Source organism: Mauremys reevesii, linkage group 3 (assembly GCF_016161935.1).
Source record: "Mauremys reevesii isolate NIE-2019 linkage group 3, ASM1616193v1, whole genome shotgun sequence".
NCBI lineage: Eukaryota > Metazoa > Chordata > Testudines > Geoemydidae > Mauremys > Mauremys reevesii.
Genome location: NC_052625.1, coordinates 81,730,462 through 81,757,550, shown reverse-complemented (window position 1 = coordinate 81,757,550; position 27,089 = coordinate 81,730,462). Strand labels below are relative to the sequence as shown.

At 41.3% G+C, this 27,089-nt stretch overlaps 2 long non-coding RNA genes across 2 annotated transcripts in view; one reads left to right on the top strand and one right to left on the bottom strand.

Annotated features, from left to right (window-relative positions):
- LOC120402093 overlaps nt 1-730 on the top strand; it is a 62,894-nt gene extending 62,164 nt beyond the window's left edge. The window contains exon 6 of the long non-coding RNA XR_005596971.1: nt 662-730. This is a non-coding gene — a long non-coding RNA (uncharacterized LOC120402093). The remainder of the gene's footprint in view (nt 1-661) is intronic.
- Nucleotides 1-27,089, bottom strand: part of LOC120402094 — a 120,399-nt gene that overhangs the window by 47,565 nt on the left and 45,745 nt on the right. The window lies entirely within an intron of this gene.

The following is a 27,089-nucleotide window of genomic DNA, read 5'->3' as shown; positions in this document are numbered from 1 at the left end:
TTTAAGCACATGCTTAAGTCTCATTGATTTCCATGGGATTTAGGTGCTTTGCTAAATAGGAATGGATTTAACCATGAGTTTAAGTGTTTTGCTGAATCAGGGCATTAATCTTGTATCTGAACAAATTGCAGTTTGTTCTGTAGAAATCTTACAGTTACAATTCTGTCAACTGGACAGGAGTTAAAAACAATACAAGATTAGCATAAATGCAACTCCATCGCTGTGAGACCACATCTGGCCGCTCTGGTTAAGGCAAAGCTTTCAGGACTGGGCCGGCCCTGTAAGAATACTTAATAGCAACTATGTCAGATCAAAAGTTCTGTTCAGAGGCTGTGTCAATGTGACTGAAGCAGGTGAATAAATTTGCATCCTCAGATCAGAGAGGGTTACTCAGACATAAGATACCAAATGGCAGAAGAATCCAGATACTTAGCAGCACAGGTAAATCGGTCTGTGCATTTCTAATGTAGCTTTCAACAGAGTGCTTAGATACTATAGCACCATTTCAGTCCAAAAAAGACCAGACTCATCAAATCCCTCTCTCACTTTATGCTACATTCCTAAAAGGGATTAGAATGTAAATGTCAGTGTTAGAGTGTGGGGACGCAGTACTCCAGCAGAGTGATATGCTCATATTGCTTGATGTTATTACACTTTACAGAACATCCAGAGATGGACTCAGACAGTTACTTTTATCCACCGCTGAAGAGTTCCCCACAGAAGTGCGCAGGCAAGTATGGCATGAGGAGCAAGGGGAAAGTCTCAACTATATGAAACCCAAAAGATAGCATCATGCACATTAGACTGACAGTAATAGTGACGCTCTTCATCATCTTCTGGAAATTGCTAGAGCCACCCCTGAACAGAAGGATGGACCGGCAGACAAGCATGCAGAAATCTAGGGCCAGGTCATCAGCTGATGTAAATTGGCACCGCTCTATAGAAGTCAATGGAGCTGTGTTGATTTACATAGGTGAGGATCTCACTCCCACCGTCTATAACTATTTTATTGAAACAAAAGGCCACATCAGAGGGTTTACTCCAGGATTTAGGGCGGTGTGCAACCTAGAGCAGAATTTTGCCCAGTAAGTTCTTTCTTCATAAGAGCTCAGCAGCTACCAAAGGCATCAGGAATGAAATCAAAGGTAGGATCTTCAAATAGACAGGTGGCAGCCGTAGATGCCTGTGCCACTCTGGCGATTAACTGACAAATAAAAATCAGGTCTTAGTATTTCAAAGTTCATTTACATGGCTCTGGAGACAGTTTGTTAGGAGAGGATGCAATTAGGTCAGAACTGACAAGACAGTGCATTTGAAATATCAAACACACACAAGTGGCAGGTTCCGTATCCATTGCCCTATGAATAAACTGAACATCAGAGAGAGGAAGGGAAACTGGATGGCTGAGGAGTTTGGTAATGGGATTCAATGCTTTTCCACACTCAATAGCTAGCAAAGGTAATTGTGATACTGGCAGAGCAGGTGCCAGCTCATGCCAAGGCCCAGGGTCTCTCTGAACACTGACTAATGCATAGCTGGAAACCAGTCTGGCCTACCTGTGAGTTGGTATTGTTAAAACAGATATTAGTGTTATAAGAGTGTACTGAGTACCAGAGGGGTAGCCATGTTAGTCTGTATCCACAAAAACAACAAGGAGTCCGGTGGCACCTTAAAGACTAACAGATTTATTTAGGCATAAGCTGAGGGGCATTGCTGGCATGTGATGGCTTATATCACATTAGTAGATGTGCAGGTGAATGATCTTCACTTACAGATAGCCCCCCAATCTGAAGCAAATACTCATCAGCAGCTACACCTCTACCCCGATATAATGCGACCCGATATAACACAAATTCAGAGATAATGTGGTAAAGCAGTGCTCCACGGGGGCGGGGCTGCGCACTCCGGCAGATCAAAGCAAGTTCGATAAAATTCTGTTTCATCTATAACGTGGCAAGATTTTTTGGCTCCCGAGGACAGCCCATTAATCGGGGTAAAGGTATGCGCACCACACTATAGAAACACTAACCCAGGAATCAATCCCTGTAACAAACCCCACTGCCTACTCTGTCCCCATACATACACTAGCGACACCATCATAGGACCCAACCACATCAGCCATACCATCAGGGGCTCGTTCACCTGCACATCTGTTAATGTGATATATGCCATCATGTGCCAGCAATGCCCCTCTGCCATGTACATTGGCCAAATCAGACAGTCTTTATGTAAAAGAATAAACAGAAACAAATCAGACATCAGGAATGGTAACATACAAAAGCCAGTAGGAGAACACTTCAGTCTCCCTGGATGTTCAATAACAGATTTAAAAGTAGCCATCCTCCAACAAAAAAACTTCAAAAACAGACTTCAAAGGCCTGGGTTACACTGGGGGGATGTTCGAACTAAGATACGCAACTTCAGCTATGCTTAGTTCAACTTACTTGCCATCCTCACAGTGGTGAGTCGACCGCCGCAGCTCCCCCATCTAGGGTGACCAAACAGCAAATGTGAAAAATCGGGACGGGGTGGGGGGTAATAGGAGCCTATATAAGAAAAAGAGAAAAATACACAATCTCTATGAATCCAAGATAGACATTCATAGGGTCTAATCTTATAAATCCCTGGAGAAATTTCTCCTTTTCCTCAACACAAACAAATAGGCAAAAAAATAATAATCAATACAAACACACAATTGACACAGGAGGATTCTATGAATTAACCCATACTTCTAAAACTCACATACTTTGAATAGAAGAAATTAGTTCAGAAAGATGGAAGACTTGATTAACTTGATAGACTGGGTGTAGTTCAGAGTTCCAGAGAACTCAGAACAAGAACACAGAACAGAGAGAACCACACCCTCTTCTCTTTCTCTTTTCTCCTTCCCTTTTTGGTCCTGGTCCTTGTTTCACCAGGTCTGTGTTAACCCTTAGGTCTTTAATAACCCTAACTAACTACTTTAACTACTACCAAATCACCAACAGTGGATACACCCCCAGAGCACTCCTAAACTGCCTAAACTACAAAACAAAACCAACAGAACACAAAACACACATATACTACATATACTACTACAATATTTTGTAACTTTTAGCCTTTTTGAATCTGGGAAGAGAGGATCAGAGAGCGAGAGTGCATCAAGTTGTTGGCTGCTCTGAAATGTGTTGTGTTGAAAAAAAAAAGTTGTCTTGGAGAGAAAAAAACATCTGATTTTTTTTTGTTGTTTAGTTGTTGTTGATGAGAAGCCAGCATGATCGGTTTGTAGTTGTAACTGCTGTACTGCCGCCCAAGGTATGATTCCAGGCGTAGCTTTTCAACAGGCCAATACTTACACTGACCTTTCTTTTTCACTTCAGAGACCTTCTTTGGCTTCTTGCTGCTTCTGGGATGGAAGTTGGGATCCGTCCTTCCTGCATTAGTACCCCAGTACCATTAGTACCCACCCCTCACCAGATGCTGCGGTGGTGGTAAAGGGGAAGTCAGTCAAAAGTTCATACAGGCCCTTAATAGGTCAGAAGACTGCATCGCCTTAAGCTGCTGGATAACTTCTTCCTCAGTCCACTCCACTGCTGGGTTTTTGCAGGGCTGGGGTTTTAGGTCAGAGATCATTTGGGTAGTGTGCTGTGGCTGTAATCGCTTGTGGTGGAACCTAAACAAAAGATGGATTGGACCTGTTGACTTTGGACTGTTGGACAGCCCACCACTGTGGACTCTGTGGTTTGTTGATGGGGGTTGATGGTTCCTGGTGTCCTGGGTTGTCCACCTAGGTTTGGCCTTTTTGCCTTTCTTTGGCCTTTAACAGTTAGTCCTGCCTGCCTGATGCGCCAAAACTGCCTGAAAATGTCAAACCATCAGGCCATGAATCAGTGAAAATGCCATGAATCAGATGGTATGCACATGCACGGTCTTCAATCCCACCTAGTAGATCAGACCAGCTTTGAAGGTGGCACAGAATCCGCAGTCCTAACAAGGGCACAGTAAATGGATGCACCCCTCATACACCCACCCTGCATGGGTGATTCCTGCTATTCATTTCTCTTTGGCTGGTCTGTAGCCAGTATGGTTAAATCAATGGTAGAGATGAATTGGGGTAGATTTCCAATTGGCACGCCCCAAAACTTGTGGCATTGATAGTTGTCTGGACGAAAGTTACAGCATTTAGCTAGCGGTAGTCATTTAGCTTACGTAGTCCACACACTGGCGTAACCCACAAGATGAACCACCCCACACACACACACTGCATGGCTGGTGATTCCATGCATGGCTCTTGTGTCTCATCTCAGCAACTTTGTCTGGGGTCCGTGTCACTTTGGTGTTGGGTGGAGGTGCATGGGGTAGTGGTCCTGTCGGGTGGTGCAGGAGCTGGAGAGTCGGTTGGGGTGGGGCTGAGGCTCTGGCTGCCTTGAGTGCTGAGCAACAAGGGGCGGGAAGTGACAGCAGTTGCAGGGTCCACACCTGTTGTTCTTTTGCAGTTGTGGTGAGGGTCACCACCACCACACCACCATTTTTTCCTTTGTAGACTCCTTCAGGACACCTCAGGTGTCATCTCTGGTGACTGACCTGTAAAAGTAAAGTGACAGACCTGTCTGAAATCTGGGGATAAAGGGCTTAGGAGTTAACATTAAATAAGTTAAGTGGCTGAGGGATGGGAATGAGGTCTAGCCAGGCTCCCTTAACTGCCTGGGCTGGGGGCATGTCTGCCTCCTGCCTGTTGCTTCTTCCTTTCCTTGTGCTTCACCTTCACCCCCACTGTCTCCTCTCCTGGACTTGACCCTGGCATCTCTGTCGATCATACCTGAGACCCTTTAGGGAGTCTCGGACTTTGTTGCAAAGTCCTTAGAGGCCCTGGAGAGGAGAGGTGTTTTGTGAGGAAGGTTGTCCCTCCATTGAGGGTAATTGGCCCCTGTTACCCCCCTCATGAAGCTGTAAACCAGCCTGAATGTCATAATATCCTGGCAAACTGGAAGGTAGGCTGAACCCAAACTGAACTGCTGTGCCAACTTACAGCCCTGGTGTAAACTAACAGACACTTAAGTAACACGCCCATATAATTATTGGAGTGTTCATTGTGCCCCACCCATCCATTAGACCATTCCATTCGGCCATTAGTGGCAACCAAGATGGGTGGTGACATGAGTTTCCCATGGGTCTTCAGGTTGGTCCCTCCCTGGTGCATCCCACAGGTCTTCATGTGAAATCTGAAATTTCTCAAAGAATCTCCCCAACCCACCATTAAAAATGTCACCTGCCTTTACGCAAAAATCAGGACTGTCCCTCTAAAATCAGGACATCTGGTCACCCTACCCCCATCAACTCTGCTTACTCCTCCTGCCGAGGTGGAGTACAGGTGTCGATCCAACGGGTAGTATAGACATACCCAAAAATTAATTTGCAAATTTTACACCATTAATTTGGGCCTGAATAGCGACTGGGAGTGGCTGGCTCACTACAAAAGCAATTTCCCTTCTCTTGGTTTTGACACCTTCTCATCAATTATTGGGAGTGGAACACATCCACCCTGACTGAATTGGCCTTGTCAACACTGGTTCTTCCCTAGTAAACTAACTCCCTTCTCTTCATGTGCCAGTATATATATTTATGCCTCTATCTGTAATTTTCACTCCAAGCATCTGAAGAAGTGAGGTTTTTTACCCACAAAAGCTTATGCCCAAATAAATCTGTTAGTTTTTAAGGTGCTACCGGACTCCTTGTTGTAAGAATGTATTAAGTGTTCAGAATGTATGGAAGGCTTGTGGAATGCTCCACATAGTAATCCTACTTACAATATCTGCATCCCATGGTATAAGTAAATAGAGTATCACTGGTGTGAGAGCACAATCAGGCGTATGGCCCTTGTTTTTAAATCTATCTAAATATTCCCAGAAAGAAAAAAGTTAAGATGGAGTAAAAGGTGACAATATGTATCAGTAACTTAAGGGTAAAAAGCATCACACAGTTGTTGTAATTACCCCCAAACCAAGCAGTCTAAACTCAGGAAATTCAGGATTAAGCTTACACTCAAGAGAAATCTAAACATGTTAAGGTAAGCAATGCACAGTTTAACTCTGTCCTGTAGTGACATGATGTGATAATCATCTGATTATAATTAAAACTTTTGAATGTTTGTGGTTTCAGATTAGATTAAGCTGATTTTTACAGCCATATTGGATGCTTTCATATTTCCTCCTTCTGGCATCACTACGGCAGGGCTAAGGATGTGCCTAGACAGTGAAGCTGGTCTTTAATTTACAGTTAATTTATTTTTTGAGAGGGCTATGTTAGTCAGAGCAGCATTATATGAAGTTGGGCAGGGAAAGGACCAGTCCTGAGTCCCAATATCTCTGTACTTTGAAGATGCCCCCTGCTTTCCTGCCTCAGTTCCCGCAGCAGTCCAGTGTCAATACCCAGTGGAGCCAATGTAACAGTAGTCCCATGAGGATCCTTCCAAGCACTGATGTCCAAGTTACCTACCACTGAGAACTCTTGGCAATGTATGCAGTTTCTCTCATACCACTCAATCACTACAACCAATAGAACTGCATGCAAATTAGCTGTAGAGGAATGTTAGTGATTGGTTGAGTTACCTCTGACACATTGGCTCAATTTAAGAGTTACCTGAGCCTCTCTGAAGCCTATGGAATCATGATAATTAGATAAAACAATCATTAATACCTTTGCTTAGTTACAACCTAATTTCTTCAAATTCAGCCTATGCACAGGATTTCAATTAATATTAAGTATCAGAGGGGTAGCCATGTTTGTCTGGATCTGTAAAAGCAGCAAAGAATCTTGTGGCACCTTATAGACTAACAGACGTTTTAGCTCATGCTCTAAAACGTCTGTTAGTCTATAAGGTGCCACAGGATTCTTTGCTGCAATTAATATTAACTATCCGGAAAGTTTGAAGTGTCTGCATCATTCCAGTGTTAAGATCATTAAGGTGAAAGAAATGACTGACAGATGCTCAATCTCTTGAAGGACTCAGTTTTAATTATTTTAAAGTCATAAACTAATTAATGGATTTCCTTGTAAATTCCTAGAAAATTATTTCTCAAAAAGGAAAGTGCTGTATATTTGGGGAGGATGTGCCCTATTTTTCATACAAAACAAAGAGGATGAATTTCTGCTTTAAGTGCAAAATGAAATGCAATCTTAACTATCAAGTCACAACTAACACCTCCATCATTTTTTGGAATAATTCCAATTGGCTATATAATTCTAGTGATTTCTCTTTATTGTGTACTAGTCTTTGGACCAGAGTTGCATAATTGTGTGTATAAACATGCATGTACATAATTTAATTATGCAAATTCCTAATGTATGCATGCCATATGTGCAGTTAGCAATCTGATTTTAACAAGGATTTGTATGCATAAATTGGGTACATTCAAATTCAATGTGCAATTTTATGCACTTAAAATTTGAAAAATCTGTCCCTGTACATTCCTTTCATATATGGTAGTTATGTATCAGTTTGTTTTCTCCTCCTATCCATATCCTCTCACCACTTTTTTTTTAAACAGAAAAAAAATCAGAATCTGGAAACATTACTTGGGTGATATTTTCATTCTTGTAAATTTAAACTGATTGCACCAGGGTGAAATCCTAGCCCCATTGACGTCAATGGGAGATTTGCCATTGACTTCATTGGGGCCAGGTTTTCACCCATGGACTCCTGTTAGCAAGTTAATTTTGGTGTTAGCAGTAAAAGCAGCCAACTACTTTGCCTCCTGAGCATTTTCACCAGAAGATTGTTACTAGAACTTCAGAACTGCTTACTGGGGGGATGTTGGAGAGAAGTAAGATGGATTATTAACAGGAGGAAGGACTGGTGAATGTAGAAATTAAACTCCACTGAAAATGGAAGAGCAATCTGAAATAAATATGCTCAGAAGGCTTTTCTAGTGTAGACATGAAAAAGTCAGCCCAACAAGTGAACCTTTCAGAAAGTTTGAAGTGTTGAGAACAGAGGGGGTCAGACCTGAACTACATATGCAATCTTAACTGTTCTTCAGATACCAAAAATGAATTGGGCACCTAATTATTTGTTAATCGCACCTTAAAAATGATAGTAAAAATAAAAACAAGTTTTCTAAAATAAAATTCTCCATTTTGGATTTAATTAAGCTCAGACATGCAGACAAAGTAGAATGTATGGCATATGGTGAAATTGCTTGAGAATTCTGATCACAAGTGGAGCTTTCTATTATCATGTCACCTGCTTCCCCCTCCCAGCCTTTATGCCAGCTGTTTTCAGTAAATGCATGGTTCTGACTGTTTGCCTTAGTTTAATTTATGAATTCCATTTCATAATAGAAAACGTGCATTCAGAGTAGTACATTCCTGGGGGATTATCTTACTTTTTGAGTCTTGAACATAGTGCTCTGAAACATCACCTGAGGCATTCTATAACTGACCAGCAATGGACTTGTTTGCAGTGTTGTAGCTGGGTTGGTCCCAGGATGAGAGAGAAACAAGGTGGGTGAAGTAATATCTTTTAGTGGAGCAACTCCTGTTGGTGAAAGAGACAAACTCGAAAGCCTGTCTCTTTCACCAACAGGAGTTGCTCCAATAAAAGGTATTATTACCTCACCCACTTTCTCTCTCAGCAATGAATTGTATGTCATGTCTTGTTGCTTATTAAAGAAGAGAAGCACATTTATATATGATATTGTGGAGCAAATTCATCCCTAGCATAACTCCATGGAAGCCAATGATTACACCAGGCATGAATTTGGTGTAGTATTTCCACAAACATGGCATGTAGTCAACAACATTCAGTTCTCACAGTCTGATTAATTCTAAACTTTCTTTCCACATGAGCACCCAGGTAATTAAATACTGACTGGTTCTGCTGCAAGCTTGGCCATAATGAGAAAAGAGATTCATTATTTGGACTACTAGAGAGGGAAGAGACAGCTGTGATATTAAAAGCTAACCCCCCCCATCCCACCCCCAATCTCCACATGGTCTGGGCACAGGGCAAGTATACCCAGAAAGCCTAATGTGTCCTCAGATGATTCTCAGTAGAGCTGCTTGAAAAAATGGGAATCTTTTTGGTGAAAATCTTCATGAAAAACGTGTCTCCCTCCATCCCCCCTTTTTTTTTAAATAATTTCCATTTTAACATAGTGATAACTGCAAAAGGGGGCATTGATCTGTGTAAGTGTGTATATTTAGGAACTATTGTGCTAATCTAGTCTGACCTTCTGTATAACACAGGTAGAATTAATTCCGGTTTAAACCAGAGCATATAAATCACTAGTGATGGAGATGCTGACATAGCACTGAAATATGACATAGGACTGACGAAACTGACATAACATTGCTTGGACTGTGCAAAAAGCCTCAGCCTTCCTTGAAGGATTTCATTGAGATGTCATAAGCTAACCAGTTCTAAACACACACTCATAGTATTTAATTAACTGAACCTCAAAAAATACTTTTTTTGAGTTTTGGAAGGTCACGGTTTTGCTTACTGTCTTCTCCCATTCTGTTTGATTTTCACAGATCTTTGTCCTTCTAAGGTTCCAACCCAGACTAGAATCAGAAATACCATAATAGCACAAAAAAGGCCATGCTCAGAAAATCCTCACTAGCTCAATGGCTATTTCATTTAAAGAGAGCATTTGAGAATCCTCCAGGAAAATGAAGCCTAATTAACTACATGTCAGCAGCACAACTTGATTTGGTTTACTGAAGAAAGTAAGAGGCAGTAAGATACTATATACTGATGAGTTCAGTTGAAACCCCCCCCCTATATAAAATAGGGGGACACAAACATGTAAATACATAGATATTTGTAATAAGATGTGTGTGTGCTGGTAGTACTTATGAATATTCTGATTAAATATTAATTGCCATGTGAATCACACCCAATTTAGTTCACTTTTTACAAGGGAATTTCTGTTTGTATGAACATTTATAGACATTGAATTTCAGGCCTGTAATTAAAATTTGATTATTCAGGAAATGAAACTAGTTTGGTGAACAAACTAAGCTCACTTTGGGTATAAGCAGCAATAGTTTATAAAGGTTAAGTCATCCAATCAGGAAACAGAAATGATGCTATGTTATTTAGATGACTAATCATACAAAGTGAATAGAAAAATCCACACAGCATGTCATCAGACAAATACTATAACAGTTAAAAGTCAATCCAGCATCTGAAATTTGATCACAAATTATTAGGTTTTGAATAACAAATTCAAAATTAGTGGGTAAAAAAAATCATGATTTGTTCATGGATCATTTGCAAACAGAGAAAAGGGCTATGTTGGACAGCTAAATTCTTTACAAGAATAATTCACCCTGCTCTGAGATGTTAAAGTGCTACACGATGATCTATGCTATTACCCCATTCACTGCTAAGCCCTCAAAGCACCTCAATGACAGCTTTGTGTCCCTTTTGTGTAAATGGTTTTTTTTTTTCTCCTATTCATTTACTAGTATTTTCAGGCTGACACATCCCTCTAACTTTGTCTTTTCTAAAGGCCCTGGTAGTCTGCACCAACCTTAAGTGGTACATAGCATTTTGCTATGGTAAATTACCAGATTAAGCTCTGCTGGTCTAAGCACCACCTAAATTTCCTTAATGTAGATGAGACCAAAAGAAACCCTAAAATGGCATCCAGCTGCTATTAAAGTCTATAGGACTCTTTCCACTAATTTCAGTGAGATTGGTTTGGTGTTCAGGGTCAAATTCTCTCTTCGGCTAAGGACATATAGTACCCAGTGACTTCAACGAGAACAGCTCATGTGTATCTCAGACCAGAACTTGCCCCTTAATATATCTTCTTCCCCACTCATCTACCATCCCTCCAAAAAGTCAGTAGCCAATTAAGGCAGAATCAAGTAGATCAGTAGTCACCAACATGGTGCCCGCCGGGGCATCTATGTGCGCCCATGTACTGTCCAGCGGACGAGCATCTGCCAAAATGACGCCGAGAAGCAGCGTCATTCAGTGGCATCGCCTCCGAAATGCCGCTGATTTTTGGTGACATTTCGGCGGTGACACCTCTGGATGACACTGCTTCTCGGCGGCATTTCGGCGGATACTCGTCCACTGGCCATGGTTCTCAGTGGCTCATTGTCCGGTGCCCGCCAGACGAAAAAGGTTGGGGACCGCTGAAGTAGATTGTCAACCCAGGCCCCTGACTCTGAACAGTGTGTGTGGGGGGGTGTGGGGCACAGGGGTGGAGACGGGGTGTCACACTTTTCTATGATATATATGGATCATGTTTAGTTATTACTTTGTCCCTGCCGATAAGAAAACAGACCTTTCAAATAAAATTAGAAAATAGCAGTCAGTTTTTCTGACACCCCCACAATCCCATATTACCACGGGCTCAAGGCTGAAGACACACTCCAAATGGCCAATTATTATTACTGTCAGGAGGATAATGAGGCAGAAGTTTCTCAAGCCAGAGCGAGAACCCCCAATGATTTACAGTGCTTCACATGTCTTGTATATTTTCCCCTGACCAATTTGGGTAACAGTATTGGAAATACTGTATGCACAATTGCTGACAATTAATGTTAAGGGATGTCATTTTTTGCTTCATTTAATATTCACTGTAATTATGTTAGTCATTAATACCAAATGACTTTTTTTAGTGTGGATGCCACATGGCTTTCCACAGAAATCCTGCTGTAGTTCAGCAATAATTAATGCTCCATTAACACCTTAAGTGTCTCATCATTATTTATTAATTTGCATTAAAATTGATGACGCTGTGTTAAAGAGAAAGGAGTCCAGAGATATTGTATAAAAACTTAATTTGTGGTTAACAGCTAATATGTACCTATGGCAGGCACGGGTACATCAGTGTATCACCATAGACTTGTCATCCCTAATTGTATTCTTTTGGCCAAAACAATGAGATACCTGAGACAATCGAGAAATTCAGAGACAACTTCACCCTAGCGCTTGGAGGATGGGCGTGGGAATCAGGAAAAGCAAGTTTTATTCCTACCCCTGTCACAGTCATTCCATATGGCCATGGGCAAGTTTTATAGGGGTAACTCTGTTATTAAGGATAGGTAGGTTTCCCACACCTTACCCAGCTAACCTATGTCCCATCCCTTGTACATTGCTCTACAGAGGACATGCCTTGGAGTGGTTGCATATCTGTGTGGTTGCCTTGAATCCTGCCTGGCCCTCCTCATATAGAGAAATCACACCACTACCTCTGTAAGGGAGCCTCCATAGCCATAGTATCTACCCCCTTACCCTCTCTGTTCCTCATTTTCCTGCCCCGTAATGGGGATAATTACCTACCAGGAATGATATGAGGCTGAATTAAGGTTCATGAAGCACTTTTTAAATGCTGGAATGAAAGGTGCTAGTGATGCAGTATTATTAATTCTTCACACAGCTACAAGGATTTGTATTTCTATAGCTCATTTTAACCAAGGATCTCCAAGAAACCAGCTTTCCCAACTCCCCTCCCTGTCTTTTAACCTCAAGATCATCCTTCTCCTACCACAGTAATGGAGGATTTCAAAACACAGGATTTTTGACTGCAGGTTTCAACTCAGAGTGGCTTCTGGGTACGTCCCTACAGTTGCATTGCTATATTTAGTCCTGACTGACTTTCCAGTTACTCCTGTCATCAGCACAACCAGCAAGAGACATCAAGGCAAATGGCAAGCCCCTATGGCTGAAGTTACTCAGGCAGGTTTTGGCTAAACAGAGCCTCACAACACTGTAAAATAGGGGGACATTTTCTTTCCTCCATAACAGAAAGATTTCCTTGTTCCCTGACTTCCATTCCCCAACTGAGCTATCGCACAGCTGTTGCTGTTTTATTGGACCCAATAAGAGATATTACTTCATACACCCTGTCTTTCTAAAATCACATCAGTCATAAAAAGTGTGGCCTTTATGTTTAGATTTTCCACCAAATGAAAGAAAACTGCCAGTGCCTGAGGAGACTGAAGCACTTTTGTTTGACCATGTCCCACACCACACTAGCTCACACAGTATCTTGAGATGTTTCATTCATTGTCAAACCTTGGCTATTTTAGAGACAACCACATGTTCTCTGCATACACTGAAATGTGATACATTTTCTGCCTTTATGGTCTTCATTCTTTGCTGGATAATTATTCTCACAATGAAGGTTGCGTGGGGAATAGAACATAGCATATTCCCAATGTGCTCTCATTCAGCGTTTCCCCTTTTCCTCCCCTTCCCGCCCTTTTTTAAAGCATCACAAAAGCAAACAGTGCAGACAATTGGTGCTGAAGGTTGCATATATTACATTACAGCTCGCCCAGTTAACATGTTTAATGTACTGCCCCTGATTGCAAAGGTACTGCTGAAATGGAGTGATTGTCCATAGGAGACAAAGCTCCATTAAAAGAATAAAGATATACTCTTGCAGAAGGCACCTGACCATGAAACATAACTTCTTTGGCTCAGAATGAGGCAGCTTGATGGATAAGCTGCACGCTTCATCTCTCATTGGAGAGGCCTTTCCCTCGCATGCTGCGTTTCCTTCTGTCTGAGCTATTTTTCTAAGGTTGTTCACACAAGCCAAGGAATTTATGTGTTACAGCAAGGTGCATACATATTGCAAATAAAAAGTTAATGAACCCATCCTCCAATACTCCATGGAGAGGAAAGAGCCATTAACTTCCTTATATAAAATAAGGAAAACTTTTTCATGCATTCACATTTTCTTCTTCACTGGTGTGTGTGTGGTTTGTGGGATGGGAGAATTATAGACTGACCTAGCAGGTCAAAGCCCGTGCTGTTGCACATGTGGAATTTGTAAAGTTATGTGTGCAAAAATTGGGGACTTGCGCTGTGTTGCCATGAACAATGTTGCTGTTTTCACACGTTCCCCAAAGTTTGTGCACCAAGCTGCCTTCTGGCTGGAGGCACAACCAGCTGTCACCCCACATAGCCGTTACTCCCACCTCCTTGGATCAGCTGTCACATTCCATCCATCACAGCACCTCTGGATGCCAACATTCCCCCTGGTTCTCACAGGGCCCAGTGACAATTGAACCTGGTGGTACACTGAACAAAAAGAGCTCTCCGCCATGTGTGTTTCCCTCACTTCACACTGACTCAGCAGATAGTCTAGGCTTCAGAGAGTGACACACAGACAAAGTGACAATCCTGGAAAAGTCATGTTGATTTGTGTGTTGGCGAGTGAGGGGTGTGCACTGCAGTGAGGGGCTATGGGTCTTTGGGGTTACTGTGAGTGCTAGTTGTGGTGTTGTGAATGGGTGGTTTTGGAGAACTGTGTCAGCTGGGCCAAGTAATCTACCACCTGTACAGTCTCCTTCCTTCAATCAATGAAACTGTTGCATGCAAATTAGCTCTAAAGTAAAGATGGTGATTGGTTGAGTTACCTCTGATGCCCCAATGGTCTAGGACTGTTGGCATGGCATAGATACCTGCCTCACGGTAACCACACACCTCATGAGAGTAATTTGTAAAGTCAAAATGGCAACAGACAGCAAAATCCAATGATGATTGAACCTGGTGACATTCACAACAAGAAGAGTGCTCAGCCATGCTTGTGAAGTGCTTCCTTCACTTCACACTGACTCAGACACTTTAGGCTTCAGGGTTACACAGAAGCTATGTCTACACACCACTAGCACGTAGCGTACTTGTAGCTAATTAATACTCAAAATTCAGGCTGCTTTGACTGGACACGTCTCATATGGTATGTTTTGTTCCTTGACCCAATATTTACTGCAATGAATATGAAATTTGGTTTTTTGAAAATATTGTGCAACGATTGCTTAAAATGCAACATTTTGGTGAATATTCCTGCTGGTAAGCTAGTTTTCTAGAATATTCACAAAAAGAACACACACACATATATATATAGAATCTTGTCTAAATTTAGATTAAGCACATCTAAATTTAGGCCTCAGTCCTGCAAACACAAGTATGTGCTTCTCTCTCAGCAATTATCTTTGAGAATTCTTGAGCATAGGCAAGAGCCCAGAGGACTGGAGAAGGGCAAACAAAGTAGCTCGCATTAAAAGGCGGCGAGACGAGGACTCAGGGAATTATAGACATAACTTCAGTTCCTGGAACTATACTGGAACAAATTAACAAATAATCAATTTGTAAGCACCTAGCGAATAATAGGGTGATAAAGGATAGCCAATAAGAATTTGTCAAGAACAAGTCATGCTGAACCAACCTAATTTCCTTTTTTGACAGGGTTATTGGCATGGTAGGTAGACCTGATAGATCTTGATTTTAGTAAGGCTTTTGAACATGATGTTCTCATGAACAAACTAGGGAAATGTGGTCAAGATGAAATTACTATGAAGTGGGTGCACATTTATCAATGGTTTGCTGTCAAATTGGGATGACATATAATTGAGGGGTCTTGCAGGTGTCTGTCCAGGATCTGGTACTATTCAATATTTTCCTTAATGGTATGAATAATGGAGTAGAGGCTATATTTATAAAATGTGTATACGACACCAAGCTGGGAGGTGTTATAAGCAATTTGGAGAGCAAGATTGGAGTTAAAAATTACTTGATAAATTGGAGAATTGGTCTGAAATCAACAGGATAAGATGGAATGAAGACAAGTACAAAGTACAACACTTAGGAAGGAAAAAAAAATCAAATCCACAAATACAGAATGGGGAATAACTGGCAAGGCAGTAGAACTGCAGAAACGAGGAGAAATGAGGAGAGAATCTTGAGGAGAGCAGCAAAAATGATAAAAGGGTTTAGAATATTCTTTCATTTTGATAATATCGGAGCTATTTCAATAAGGCAAAACCATTTCATTTTGATTTTATCATTTTTATTAAATATTTATAGTATACTGTATATTTTATTAGACTTTCAGCATTATTGAAATGAAACATGTCAATGCTATAGAAACAAAATGTTTCAATGGTTCTAACTCAAGTTTTTTCAGAATTTTTGTTATGCAGGAAATATTAGCTTTGTGTTCCAATTCGGAATGAAAACAAATTTTAAAATGTCACAGTTTCCCATGGAACAGTAATTACATTTTCCTATCAGCTCCACACAAAGGTCTGAGGGCAAAAACAACTCTGTATAAAAAATGTTCAAATGGGCACGAGAGATAAGGTGGGTGAGATAGACAGAAGTTGGTCCAATAAAAAATGTTAGCTCACCTACCTTGTCTCTCTAATATTCTGCAACCAACAGGGCTACAACAACACTGCATACAAAGGGGAGTGACTCAGACAAGATGACACAGATTCAGTTAAGACTCAGGAGACAAGACAGGCTGGATGTGGGGGAGGGGAAGCAGACTGAATTAATGTGAGCAAAAAGGGTTAAGAAGAATAAGAAGGGGCTTTACAAACACAGGAGAAACAAAATGCCGGAGAGAAAGCAAGGGTAAGAACAAATGAAGGAGAAAAATCAGTGAGGATTTTAAAGTGGGTGAACTAATGAACTGCTTCTTTAAAGGATCAGGAAATACTGTAATGAAGACCTTCATCAAGAGTGTCACTGATAGAATATGATTTGGCATTTGACTAGTCCCTGTGGCTTGTCTAGATGAGGACACTCAGGAAAGTTAAGACAAATTAGCTAAAGATGTGAAGTCAATGCTGACAAGTTAAGGTGGCGCATTAAACACCTGTATAGATGCTCTCAGTCAGAAATAAGGTGGCCTTATTTAGTATAGCTTCCTTGTTGAAGGCCTCCTTAGAAGTTGTGTGTGTTTTTGTACCTTGTATGTTAGATCTTATGTAAGGCCCCATCTTGGAAAGATGTAGCCATGTGCTTAGCTTTACTGCTGCAAGTAGTACTAGACTTCTCATGGTAGAAGAGCTAAGCACATGCCTAAATGGATTTGTCTTCACTGCAAAGTTAACATGCTACAGCTCGTCTGATCCTCTTAGTTCGATCCCTGAACACATATCTAACTCGTGTGTGGTGGTGTGCATAACATGAATTTACTGGCATGATTACATGACTGTCTTTGGTTAGCCAAGTACCAATGCAGAAGGAAAACCAATTACAGACATATGCTCACATATGAATTGAAGGTATAAATACTTGGGTCACATCTGGGTTTTGTATGTACCTTTTACATACAATCTTAAATTACCACTCAAGGGACTGGCAAAGGTCTGCTGCTTAGCAGAGGTAGTCTTCTAATAAGGGTGGGGCAGAATGGGACTCAGCACATTCGGGTGTGCTTAGAGCAGACTCTTAAGAAAGAAGAATTCCTAGTAAGGGTGGTCTTTTATGCAGGTTTCCCTGTATCTGATTTGTTCCTGCCATATATGTTTATATGTTTAATTTTTATACTTATTCAAAAATCTAATAACATTTAAATGAAAAATGCTAATGGTTGATGAAAAGCAGTGACGGAATACTTGGAAAAATGAATCACACACACAATCAGATCCAGATGACATGCAGCCAAGACCCTTCTTTTTCAGCTTTTAACTGAAAAATTCCTGGGTTTTACAAAAGCTATTATTTGGGGCTTACTGATTTTTCATCTGAATTTTGGACCACGTAGGTACATGAAAAACTGATTATGTTAAGAAAATCCAATACATTACGTTAGGTGGATGTGTTTGTGTTAATAATAAATTAGCATAACTGTAAATGTGAGGCTGTCTGTTAAAGTAAGGTAATGTAGTGGAAGATACACACATGCGTGCATATGTGTATGTAGTATTGACAAACAGTTCAAGAAATAAACCACAGCATCAAACTGCTTTCAGTACGCTTACTTTTCTCTATTTGCTGCTTTTTTTTGTCTGTCCTCCCATTCCCCAATATTAATCCTGATACTTACCCAGAAAACAGATGACGGTGTTTTTTGTACCTGTTTTTTAATTTTTGTAATAAACACTGATAAGTTTCCAGGAAATATTAAACAAAATAAAAACTGAAAACAAAAAGGCTTACATACGTGGGGTTTTGAGGGAATTAGCTATGAACATAGAGAATCATTGGTAATTAGTTTTGAGAAGTAGTGAAGGTAACAGAGAAGAAAAATGCAAACATGGTACAGATCTTAAAAAGTAGGAAAAAACCCAGCAATCCTGGCAATAGTTGTCTGAAAACTCTGTATCAATAGTAGTATTCTATGCACAGAACAATTGCAGATTACTTCTCGTCCTCTTCCTTGTTCCTTTCACTCTTTCTCTTTCCATCCTTCTCTGCTTCAGTCACTGTTTTTACACTTGCATTCTCTTTAGAACTCTCTCTCCTTTCTTGCCCTACTTCCTTCCTATTTCCTTTCTCCCAAATCTACTTTTCCTCTCTCAGTGGTATCTCTCTTCTGTTTCCATTCAACACCATAAGCCTTCTCTCTGGACAGATTTCTCGTTTTGTTTACAAGGTATCCTAAGTCATCTAGCATGCCTGACAAACTGGAGTCACAATGCTCTCCACACTTCACTCTTCTCCTTGGGAAGGCAGAGGATGTCTCAGCAGCAGTGGGTTAAAGCCCCAATTCAGGAAAATGCTTAGACCCATGTAACTTTAAGTATATGAGGCATCCCACTGAAGTCAGTGGGACGACTCTTGTGGAACGACTTATGCATGTGCTTAATTATCTAAGCCTAAATTTGTATTTTGAGAGTGGATTCTTATTTTTTGTTCTAGTTTAGTTCATCTCTTAATTTGGAGTTTGGATAAAGTTATAAAGTTTGGATTCCTATCCAAACTTCCTCAGCATCTGGAGAGTTCAAAAATATCTAATCTAATCTTCATAAGTTCACCATGGTATCCAAGTGAATCCAGGGTTTGGGTTGAGCCCAACTCTCAATTTACAATACTCTGTAATTTGGTGCCTGATTATTCCCATTTTTTCTTTCTCTCTCATGGGCTGTCATATCTGTAAAAGGGGAGGATTGAAACTGGTATATGCCACTCTCTGACCATCTCATTCTATAGCTTCAAATGTAAAGGGCTTTTGTGAAATTAAAGTTGCTTGTCTGAGCTGACAATAACCCTCTTCAAGATTTCAAACACTCCAAGGTTAGGAGCTGGGGAGGAGGGGGCTAGATGACCGAATGAACCCCACGCCTTTGTGTCCTCCTCACCCACACAGTGGGGCGACTGAACTAAATAGGAGGAACAAATGAGTTACAGTTTACAAAAAAATTTGGTGGGTTTGGGGATTTGATACACTTAAAACTGAGCTTTCTTGGGCCTTTCTGAACTAGTCTTCAGACAGATTCCTAACATTTCATTTAAATTCAAGCACACTCATAGCCACATTCTGCCTATAGCTACACCCATTCTCTGGGTAGCATGGGGATAGCTAGGGTGACCAGACAGCAAGTGTGAAAAATCAGGACGGGGGTGGGGGTTAATAGGAGCCTATATAAGAAAAAGACCCAAAGATCGGGACTGTCCCTATAAAATCGGGACATCTGGTCACCCTAGGGATAGCGGAGGGCAGGATGGGGCCTTTTTGCGTAATTAATTTGCTTAAATTAAATTAGGGATCAACGTCACTGTCTTAATTATGCAATTTTAATACAGGCTTTCAAGTCTTTTAATGTCTTGCCAGTGAAGAATTATATAGGGTGTTAACAGAGTTGTCTGTTTGGGAACAATGGCACTTATGAAGCAGAGACTGAGTTAGATGGCAATATAATAATAAAGCATTGTATTTTTGGTTGATGTCTTTGCTAAAGAGTAGAAATGTCACATGGGATCTATCAGTCAGACTGCATTCTACACTACTTTCTATCACCGTCCTCTCTCTGCACCAGAGAGATCTGGCTGGAATAGAAAAAACTATGGACAGTCCCTTAGAGATTTTTTTTAAAAAACTTTTGTTTTGTTTTAGTGTCACTAGCAGCCCAAATTACAGAAAAGGACAAAAACAGTTCATTTTGCAGGGCCTTTGAGTTAGAGAATCACATTACCACTCTGTCCTTAAGGACATCAGTTCCTTGCAAAAAATCAGATCAGCATAATATTGTGTCATTTATGGGTCAAAATAATGTATTAAATAGGAAACATTTCCCCTCCTCTGTAAACTGTTGATTGCTGCAGTAGATTTCACGTTTGCCAGTGCACTGAGTAGCTCAGCTAGTTGGTTTTGAAGCAATCAAATGTTAAAAGGCAATTCTGAGAAAATTACAGATAGCCTCAGATGTCATTCACAAAGCCCTGTGCTAGCAGCATCTGTTTCTCATAACCCCTGAACCATTACATATGTTTTAGGCTGGTGCTGTTTCTTTAGATGCAACCAGTATAATCTCTGAATTTTAAAAAATGAAACATGGTGCATTTCATTTAAGATATTGTTATTTAAAAAAGACCCACAAAAACCACAGAAGACAATACTAATCTTTTGTCAACCCCTTCTATGGTGTAGTTATTGTCGGCAAATTCAGTCTGGTCTCTTTGTATAATCCTGGAGTGTATTTCATTAATTGCTTTTTAATTTTTAAGTGGTGACTAGCCCGTTATGTTCTAGATAAAGATACAAAAACAATTTATCTAAGACCTTTGAAAAGGAAAGCAAATTGCTCACTTTCCCCATCGAATGTAATTACCATTCACCACATCTAAATGAACTGCTTGTTGTGTCATTTATGCGGGAACCAAAAGCCATTGTGAATTATCTTATTTGGCAATTAGCACAAATCTGATGCCGCGAACACAGAAGAGCGAAGCTTTATAATTAGCCCTCTTAGTGCTCTGATGGAAATATTGACAGATCTGAAACTTCTGCTGGGGCAGGAGGGAGCGTACGAACTTTATGAACTTACAAAGTTATATGAACTTTTCAAAACAAAATTGCATCTTTCCTTCCATCCAAATTGCACAAATCTGGGAGTCAAGTTGACACAGAGCACAAAGGGAGAGGACATGCAAACACAAAGCAGTGGTCCCCAAGTTTATTCAATTAGGTATTAAATGTTTGGAACAAGGTTTCATTTGCCAACAGCTGTATACAATCATTTGTGGTTTTGAGGCCAGGGTAATTGGCATGTTATGAGCTTTTGCTTCAGCTTTTGGCATCCAACTGAAAACCATACTGAAGGAGGAAGGGCTTGGAGCAGAATACAAGCTTCGCTCTGGAAGCTGGAAACAGTCTCCTGGGAGAAGTGTATGTTCAGAAGTTATATACACTTAGTCACCGTGACTTAGAGCAGCAAATGATTGGCTGGATCCTCCTTAGAGTACTTTATTCCCAGCAGAGTCTTTTTTTTTTAATACTTAAGTTTATTTCACACACTAGGATAAGCCTCCTCTAAGCAAAGTGGGATTGTTTGTAAATACCATAATCACCTTATGAAGAGGCTTAGAATCCAGTAAAAGGGTTCAGACAGTGATGGGATAGGAACCAGTGGAGAACATTCCACATGTGCGTAAGCAGGTGGTGTCTGCTGGAGAGCTGGAAGCTGGCCATCCTTTCATGCTCCCACAGATGATGAGATAGATATAAGCAAGATCATAATAATAATACTTGCACCTATGTGGCACCTTATATCTTCAAACCAATTAATCCTACAACTTCCCTGCAAAGTAGGTATCATTATCTCCATTTTAGAGCTGGAGGAACAGACACATTAACTACAGTTAGAATTTTTGAAGGAGCCTAAAAGATTTAGGCACCCAACTCTCATTGAAATCTAATGAGTGTTGGGTGCTTAATGTTCTTCGATTCCTTTGAAAAACCCAGCATCAAAGGCCACAGAAGAAGTCGATGTCAGAGCTGGATTCCGACTCAGGAGTGCATGGTTCTTAGGGCTGTGCTAAAACTGCATGTCTCCCAACGATTACCTAGTTGTACTCTTAACTAAACAAGACTGCTTTCGGGGAAGGAATAAATAAAAGCCCATTCCTAATTGGAAATAGCGAGTGTATTTTATTTTCCAGTGTGTGTTTTCGTGCTTAGCAAAGTGAAGTTAAGAACTAGGGCACTGTGGCTTAAAAGCATCTATATTTCCAAGCAGACGTCTGCAAAGCTATCATATTACTGAGGTCTGTGTGAAGTGCATAGAAAGCTCTCCCTTCTCAAAGATGATTGTCTGCATAGCAAGAATGGCTTCAGAGAACAAGAGGCCCTGTCGTCTGCTTCATTCAAGGAGTTTTTAAGAATTGTGCACATCCTCTTGTATTTGTCACCTTGTCTCCCCTCACCGCACTTCACCCCAGACTGTGTGTTTGTTGAATCCATCTGTTTACATCTTATCTTTTACACTGAATGCTCTTTGAGGCTGGTACTGTCATTTAGTATATCTTTATACAGAACCTAGCACAATGGGGCTCAACCTGGTTGAGGCTGTTAGGCACTACCATCATATCAATATTAAATGACAATACTCTTGTAAAGTTGTGCTTCATCTTATTCTGAGTATCACTTCAGAGTTCACTCAACTTCTTTTGTGATAACAAAGAGCCATTTACTTATTGCTTTCTGTTAAACTGGAGTAGTAAGTCTTCTCTGTTCAATTCCCCTGGATATACACTGTTGCAACCAATATCAGAATCTGGCCCTAGGTCTCTAAATTGATTGTTCCTGACAAGAAATGTCATGTTATCTGCAGAGAAACTCCCAACTCTTCTCTAATAGATTATCTACAGGTAACTAGAGATAGGCTGCAGGTGGCTGAAATCAGCAACTCTGCGCCCCACTGAGGTTCTTTATATGGAATACAATATTTAGCTCTTTACACCTGTTCACCTAAAGGTCTTTACAAAAGAAGATGATGAGGTCATTTCACAGATGAGGAAACTGAGGCCCAGATAGGTGAAGTAGCTTGTGCAAATTACACAGTAAATCAGTAGCAGATACTCCAATAGAATCCATGTATCTTGATTTCTAGTCCAGTGTCATATCCACTAGGGCATGCTGCCTCCCATTAATGAGAACCCCATGGAGTTAGGATATATCTACCCGACAGAGTCTATGCTAGCACAACAAGGCATAACCCAATAGTGTAGATGCAGCCTGCACCAACAGAAGGAGGTTTTCTGTCCGTGAAGGAACAGCACCTCCCCAAATGCTGTTATCTATGTTGACAGAAGCACTCTCTCCTTGACATAATTACATACTCTAGGGGTTTTATTGGCATAGCTACAGCATTTGGGTGCATTTTTCACACCCCTGAGTGACATAAGTATGCTGACATAACTTTTAAGTGTAGACCAAGCCTTACTCTGGATTTGTACTGGAGTAACAGAGAGCAGAATCTAAGCCTATACACCTTTGGAAAGAGATACCTATTGTGATGGTTTGGACCCCCGTCCAGGATGCCACCTGATGTACTGGGATTTCATGAGCCCACCTGCTCCACTAGCCTGGTTCCTCTTTCCCTTCGTCTTGCTGAATCAGGCTCTCTGGCCTCTTGCAGCACACACACACAGGTAGGGACGCACCGGCTGTAGAATCACACAGAATCTGCAAACAACTCTCTATGACAAGGCTCAGCTAGGAAATTGTCCAGCACTCAAGTGCAGATCCCCTTTGGAAAGTACACCCAAAATAATATTGTCTTGCACTGTAGAGAAATCTATACACTGTAAGCTCATAAATTCACCTTCTCCCTCAATGTGGTGGAAGATATGCACAACTTCTTGCCCCTGCCAGTTATAAATTACACAAACTGGGTTTAATAATAAACAAAAACAAGTTTATTAACTATAAAAGGCAGATTTTAAGTGATTATAAGGGATAGCAAACAGAACAAAGCAGATTACCAAGCAAATAAAACAAAACATGCACACTAAGCTTAAGATCTTAAAGAGACTGGTTTCAAGAAGTAATTTTGCATGCTGTTGTTTCAGGCAAGCTGCAGAATCTCTACAGCTTGAAACATAGAATATCAGGGTTGGGAGGGACCTCAGGAGGTCATCTAGTCCAACCCCCTGCTCAAAGCAGGACCAATCCCCTGACAGATTTTTGCCCTAGCTCCCTAAATGGCCCCCTCAAGGATTGAATTCATAACCCTGGGTTTAGCAGGCCAATGCTCAAACCACTGAGCTATCCCCCCAGTTAGTTCTTTTTACAGACTAGAATCCTCTGTCTTAATCTAGACCAACCCTTGCCTTTCCCACCACTCAGTTCCTTTGTCTCTTCAGGTACTTTCAGCAGTCTTTCTTCCTGGGCAGGAAGGCAATGGAGAAGAGTCCTGTTTGCCTTACTCCCCAGCCTTAAATAGGATTTACATATGGCGGAAATCTTTTGTTTCTCAATCTAGACCTCCCTCTCCTTTTAGTGGAAAATTACTAGAAGTCCAAGATGGTGTTTAGTACCAGGTGACAGGACCACCTGACTTAGTAGTGTCACAGCTACGTCCCACATTGCCTCTCAGGAAGGAGAGAGATTAGTATCTTCAAAGTCTTATTGTTTCTTCCTAATGGCCTATCAAGGCTGATGGCCTGTTGTCTGGTGGGTGTCTTCCAAATACACACACAGTTGTAATTGTTACGTAGTCAATATTCCTAATTTTAGATACAGAAAGGATGCATGCATATGAATTGGATAATCACATTCAGTAAATCATAACCTTTCCAATGATACCTTATGTAGCGGGGTGGCTACCCGCTCCTGCCCTTTGGGGCTTTAAAACAGCCCTGGGAAGGGGCTTTTGGCTGGGCTGATTGGGGAAGTGGCTGCAGCTGGGGCCACACCCCAAACAGAGCAACAGGGCCTTATAAGAAGGCAGGGAAGCCAGAAGCCAGACAGTCACTCTCTGGTTGTAGAGAGAGATGGGCCTGGCTGCTTAGGAAAAGAGATAAGGTACCTAGGGTGAAGCAGGGCTGGGGACAGGCTAAGGAGCTGGGGAGCTCTGGCCTGGAATGCCCCAGGCTGTGGCCTAGCAGAGGGCTAAAAGGTACTGGGGGTTGTAGGGGGCAACCTAGGGGTAGGCCAAGGCAGCAGGTCCAAACCCCCTTTGCCGATGATGAGTGTTGGCTACTGCAGTCTGCCCCAGCGAACGGGGGCCAGATAGAGACTGGGCAGTAGCCACTACTGAGGTGAAGTGGGGATAGTAGGGTGGGGGTTCCCCTGGGATGGGGAAACCCAGTTAAGAGTTAAAGGGGCACTGGGGTCCTGGGAGGGACACGGGGCCAGTAGCAAACAGGTGGATCACTGGCCTGCAGAGGGCGGCTCCAGGGCTGGAAAGAGCTAATTCCCAGAGTCACCAGCAGGAGGTGCCACAGGGGTGAGTACGACCCTGTTACACCTTACAAGACCCATCTTGCATAAAATATATCTCAGTTATGCCATATCCATATCATAAGCATATTTCCATAAAGAATATGGAGTATAATGTCACACCTATTCATTAGCACACATTGCTTTGGGTCGCTTATTTTCTAAATGCACGTCTAACTCCCACTGACATAATGAGAGATGAAAATTAGGGCCCTGGGACACACACAGAACACACTTCACATCTTGGTCCCAATACTGCATGTTCCATTCCTAACATTTGCAGCTTTATGTTGTGTCAGGTGGATAACAGATGTTCACCAGTTTAAACACAGTAGCAGCAAAAGTGTAAAAAAAAAAAAAAAAAAACACCATGCACTGAAAGGGACTGTCTAGTCCAGCCTCCTCTCACAAGTACAGGGCCTCTTCTACCCTGTCTGTGCATGTCTCTCATCTAATTTTTTCCTCAGAAAACTCAAGCCATGATGCTTCAACTATTTCCCTCAGTAAATTATTTCTCTGTCTGATAGGTCTCTCCAGATTAGAAGATTGTTCTCTCCCCCTGCCCCGCAACCACCTCCCATAGTTTTTAATTTGAAATTTCCCTTCCTACAAGTACTCCTTGACATAAATGTACTATGAACTCAGAAATGCCATAATTACTCCACACAATCATTTTGTTAGGCTTGCTCGTATGGTGCCCATCTGTATCATCTCTGTAGTGGACTCAGTTATCACATAGAACAAGAGGGTCAAGGACTTTCTAAAGAATTTAAGAACATAGGAATTATCATAATGTATCAGAGTTGAAGTCCATTAATCCAGGAGTTAAACACAAATGAGTCTGTATGGGTGTAACTGGGTGAAATTTATATACAGGAGATCAGACTAGATAATATAATGGTCCCTTTTGGACTTAAACTATAAGAATCTATTCATCCTGTCTCTGACTTCAATACTCTTTACAACTTACTTGTGTCTCTTTATCTACTCTGCTGTTCTTGGTGTATTCATAGATATTAGAAGCAGCAAGTTCTCAAAGTGCTTAGATACAATGGTGATGGGGTGAGAAGGGGCATACAATTACCTAGACAGATAAATTGTTAGGGTGAAATCCAAGCCCTATGTAAGTCAATGGCAAAACTCCCATTAACTTCAATAGGTGCAGGATTTCACCTTGACTCTACAAAGCTAGCTTTCAACTTGGGAGTGTCCCAAATTATGATCCAGTGCATTGCTAACAAATCCCAGATGCACTATACACTGTAGGAGCTAGAGAAATAATGTGGTGGAGATGGATCTGATGACAAGTGGTGGTGAAAGGCTTCATCAACAGTTTCAGCAATATTAACCCAGGAAGAAATTACATTTAAAGATAATAAAGGAAGAGCATCTAGGAAAGGGCTGTTAGGTGATACAATGTAGGGAATGGGGGTGCTCAAAGAGTAGAACTGGTAAACATTCTAGACAGTGTTTTAAAAAGCGGTTCCCTTGTGTCCCCAAGACTGGCAGTACAGAATTGCTAACATCCTTCACCCTCAACTTTAACTGTTAGAGCGTTTTCTTTTGAGAGAGCGAATCATTATTATCCAATGGTTAGAGCAGGAGACAGTCAGTCTGTCTAGTTCCACTTCTGGCACTAATTGGCCCTGTGATCCTGGGTAACACACTTAGGATCTTATTATTAAAATGAGTGCACACATCCAGTATCTATGGATGAAATCCATTGCTGAACTAAGAGTCAGCACAGACTTTCTGCTGGTCTTCTGCCCATGGGTGAATTTCACCCTGTGCTGCATTTGGACAGTTATACCAATCTCCTAGAACTGGAAGGGACCTTGAAAGGTCATTGAGTCCAGTCCCCTGCCTTCACTAGCAGGACCAATTTTTGCCCCAGATCTCTAAGTGGCCCCCCTCAAGGATTGAACTCACAACCCTGGGTTTAACAGGCTAATGCTCAAACCA